Below are 4,953 nucleotides of genomic sequence, written 5' to 3'. Positions count from 1 at the left end.
AATTTACACCTTTTCCCATGATGCATGGATGATGAGCTCATATATCTTTGGAGAGCATGGATCATATGATTAGGTTATGTGGGCCTAAGCTAAGAGAGGATTACCTATGCTTACCATACGTATATACACAGGTATGTAGAGCATATGATCTCTGTTTTTTAAGCTCTATAAATCTATGTTTTTATTTTGACCTAATACGAAAGAGAGAAAAACCATATCAAGATCAGTAGAAAAATAAATCTATTAATTAATCTATGATTAGATGTACTAATTAAAAGGGAAACAACTAAGATACCTATATGTATCAAGCACGCAAAAATATTTTATAGATGAGTATGTATACCATAGATTTGATATGCGTACGTATGCATTTGTTAAGTCTTAAAATGGAAGTTTCTTTTGGAAACTCTTCAATATAAATGAATTGGAAATCCAGGTTATCTCCCTCGCATTAGTTTGAAAATGATATAAAGAAAAACGAAAAAACTGATATTTCTTTTGTGTTACCTATAGAACATTTCAATGGATTTGTTGTATATCACCAAAACAAAATAAATGCCCTCCTTTTAACTGTTCATCACGTATACAGGAGCCAACACAGCTTTCTCTGCACAAACATAGATACATGGTCCCTTCTAGATATTCTGTGGAATATCTTATTTTGAGTTTCCATTTTTATCATCGCATAGTAGCCATATTTTTTTCTTCTGAATCCGTGACATAAAATTAATGGTCAGTTGCGAGATGTTCAAAATTTATTGACATTCGCTAATTACTATTAGATAACCACAAAAAGTTATTTGAACTTTTAATAGCAGTGTGTTTCCAAAATCACTAGCCCACGTGCTACATGGGTTGATGACCAGTATATCATATATATAATTAGTGAATCAGGCAGCATGCAACCTGTTCTATAATTATGAACACAATTTAATTTGCTTCCTCGGATTTATGTAAATAAAAAATTGTTTAATGATGTTGCTGCATAATTGTTCACAACCTCAAAAATCAGGTGTTTCAAATATGTTGGTATTTGATCGATGTACAAATAGAATTTTGACCCTAAATTTAAACTTGAGTGCTAAGATTACAAACGAATTTATGGACAGTGCATGTAGACATGGCACTTGTGAAAACTTAAGATTTGGTGCGAGGTTGCACAAACTGCAATACTCTTGGTATGACCGAAAAAACAAAGATTACATGGCGTTCAACCTTTGTATGTGACTAAAATCTTGTGTCTTTCTCACTATTTGCATCATGTCAATGCATTGTGTTCTAACAAATGTTTTTCTTTTCTTTTGTAGATTCAAATGACAAATGGATGATTGTATGGGTGTGTGGCAAGTATACGACAATGATGATGATGATGCTCCTATTCTTGAGGACGATTTTCGACGCTTTCGGTTTTAGTTTAAGTTATTGGGATGATGTTCCTCGGTTGAGTTTTTGTTAAGTTTTTGGGATGATGGATGCTTTCAGTTTTTGTTTTGTTGTTAAGAAAATATTTAGAATATGCATCACATTTGGACAATTCCGCATGTAATATCCATTGTTGTAATTCAACAATTTTATCTAATATATGATTTTTTTCATCCCATGAATATATTCTCTTGTTTTTTGTTCACTTTCGGTATATATAATTGTCACCGCTACAACTAGCATTGTCAAATTGCTGGCAATATATATAAGTACCAAGACTTGGAACTGTTGCAATTTCCTCCTTATTAAGCAATGGGATTTTGATTCCTGTATATTTAGCACCAACGTATACAATCGTTGCACAAATATGTTTGATGTGTTGCATTTTTGCAACGGTCTCTTTTACCAACGGTAATATAAGCGTTGTAATATGCACTAGCAACACTGGATAAGGCAACACATCCCAAACCGTTGGTAAAGACACTAACAACGCATATATGGACTTTTAGATACGGAAAAATGCGTTGCTATAGAGGGATCATGTTGTAGTGACAGAATCTACCACTAAGTAACTAAAAAAGAATCTAGCAACCACTAAATACCAAACAATAAAAAATCAACTTCTTCTTCTTTTTTCTCTTCTTCTCCTTCTTATTTTTTTCTTATTCCCTTCTTCTCTTCTTCTTCTCTTCTTCTTTACTTCTTCTCCTTCTTATTTCTTCTTCTTCTTCTTCTTCTTCTTCTTCTCCTTATTTTTTTCTTCTCCTCTTCTTTTTCTTCTTCTTCTTCTTTTTCTTCTCCTCCTCCTCCTCCTCCTACTCCTCTTCTTCTTCTCCTCTTCTCGTCCTCCTCCTCCTCCTCTTCTCCTCCTCCACCTAACTAACCAAGCTAACTAACTAACCTAACTAAAACTACTAACCTAACTAAATCTACCACTAAAACTACTAAAAATAACAACTACAAAAACTACTAAAACTACTAAAAAGTAATGCGGGTGGGGGGGGGGGGTTGGGGTGTGGGGGCTCACCGGGAGGGGCGACTGTGGAGGGGCCGGGGTGTTGGGGGTGGCGGGGCAGCACCGGGGGCGCCAGGGGCGGCGGCGCGACGGTGGTGGGGCAGCGGCAACGGGGGTGAGGTGGGGCAGCAGTGGGACGGTCGTGGTGGCGCGACGGTGGTGCTGGGGGCGACACGGGCGGCGTTGGGGCGATAGGGGCGGCGGCGGGGGCGACAGGGGCGGCGGCGCAATGGGGGCGGCGACGCGATGGTGGTGGCGGCGGCCGGTGGGCGTCGGGGATTGGGAGAGAGAAAGGGGCGCGCGGGGTGAGTCGTTACAGAGAGAGAGAGGGGCGGGGTGGGGGGGAGCAGCCGTTAACGGAGTTAGCACTTTGCCGTCTGCCTCTAGACTCTTTGTCGTCCGCTAGCAGACGACAAAGAAGGGACTCTAGTTTGACCTAACCACCCCACGGTCAGGTGGGCCCATCTACATCTTTGCCGTCTGCCTCCGGACTCTTTGTCGTCTGCTAGCAGACGGCAAAGATGTGACTGATGGCAAAAACACTCTATGCCATCAGCATGTGCTTTGCCGTCTGTTTTGCTGAAGCTGATGGCAAAGACACTCTTTGCCATCAGCTAGCAGACGGCAAAGACTAGGCTGATGGCAAAAAACTGTTTTCCAGTAGTGATGATCACTCTGGGAACACAAAACGGATGTTTATTTGAAGGTTTTAGAGGTGGCACATGCAAATTTACTAGGAATGGCAGTGAAATACCATATATAGGTAGGTATCGTGGACTCTCATGGAAGAAACTTGGCTCAATGATTCGGATGCACTAGTATTTCTACTTAGTACGGACTTTTGGCTAGCAAAAGGTTCTAAATAGGCACCACATGTTGGAGGATCCATAACAATAGAACTTCTATGCAAACATACCCAAACATAACCATTATGTTGTCTTCCTTGTCCAATTTCAACTATTTGATCATGTTTGAAAATAATTAATGGGTATTAACAATCAAAAAATATGTCCAAGATAATTTATTTGTTTGTGAAAGTTTTCTTTCTTATACTAATCATTCATGAATTGCTCATATGACCAATACTCTGACTGTCAAACTTCAATAGATTTCACTATTAAACCAAATGTGAAACTACTAAAACACATAAATCACATTGATAATTTCATATTTATGATATTTTATTAATTCACAATTTAATCTTAGGATATAAGTGAAGTACAAGAGCAAACAAACAAACTATGTTCAAAAAATATAAATGAAGATCAATGAGTATTCAATCAATTAAGTAGCTATGTGAGGACTCTCTCCCAATAAGTATTTTCACATCTGAGTATTTTACTCAAACAAAAAACTAAATAAAAATGCACTCCAAGAATAGCACATATCATGTGGACAAATAAGGACTTAGAATCAACATAGGCTAACCGATAGTTGTTGACGAAGATAGGTGGGATGCATAGCAATCCCCAATCTTAGATACTTGATACTTCTTGTAATATTTACTTGGGGTGCCTTGGTCATACCCAATGTTGAGCTTTTGTATCTTGTTCAATCCACTCATATCCGGGTTTCACCTAAATCTCAAAAACTTCATCCACACAAAACTTGAAAAGAACTCATGAGATAGGTTAGTACACATAAGGATGAACTAACAGTTCATGTACTGCCAAGAAAAGTTTTGTAATAATTTTAAAACATTAGGTACTGTATACTATCATTTCCACAATAAATATCCACTAATATAAGCCTTGAAGACTGTAGGATAAGTAGATAACAAAACTATGACACCAATCTATCCAAATAAAATAGTTTGTAGCAATCTATTCAAATAGTGTACTTATATAAATTCAAAAATTAAGAAAATTGAGGACGTGATAAATAATTCGTATGAAAATCCTTTGTCAAATTTTCAGAAACTTTTCATGCTCCAGTAAAATCTGATAATTCAAATACCAAATAAAAAGTTACAATTTTTGTATTGCACACATCACACCTGCAATTCAAGCATTCTAAAGGCAATTCTTGGAACTTTTTATTGGAAAAACAAGATTATAAATAGCACTAACATATAACAACAAAATAAAATGGCGCTCCAAGCAAACCACATACCATGTGACGAATAAAAATATATCTCCAAGCAAGGTATATCGATAATGTTGGAGACAAAAGGGGGGATGCCTTCAGGGGCATACCCAAGCCTAGACGCTTGAGTATTACTTGTATATTAATTTGGGGGTGACTTGGGCATACCCAAGCTTAGGTTATTTATACTCCTTATTATCCTCATATTGGTATCTCACCCAAAAGATGAAAACTTCAATCAGACAAAACTTAACGGAACTTCGTAAGATGGGTTAGTATGATAAATATAGATCATTCTCTTATTTACTATCAAGACAAGATTAATAGTTGTTATCACATGATACCTACTGTATTCTATAATTCCCATAATTTATACTCCCTCCGTAAACTAATATAAGGACGTTTAGATCACTATTTTAGTTATCTAAACA

Source organism: Hordeum vulgare, chromosome 5H (assembly GCF_904849725.1).
Source record: "Hordeum vulgare subsp. vulgare chromosome 5H, MorexV3_pseudomolecules_assembly, whole genome shotgun sequence".
Classification (NCBI taxonomy): Eukaryota; Viridiplantae; Streptophyta; class Magnoliopsida; order Poales; family Poaceae; genus Hordeum; species Hordeum vulgare.
The sequence above is the reverse complement of the archived record's forward strand: the minus strand, read 5'-3'. Positions refer to the sequence as shown.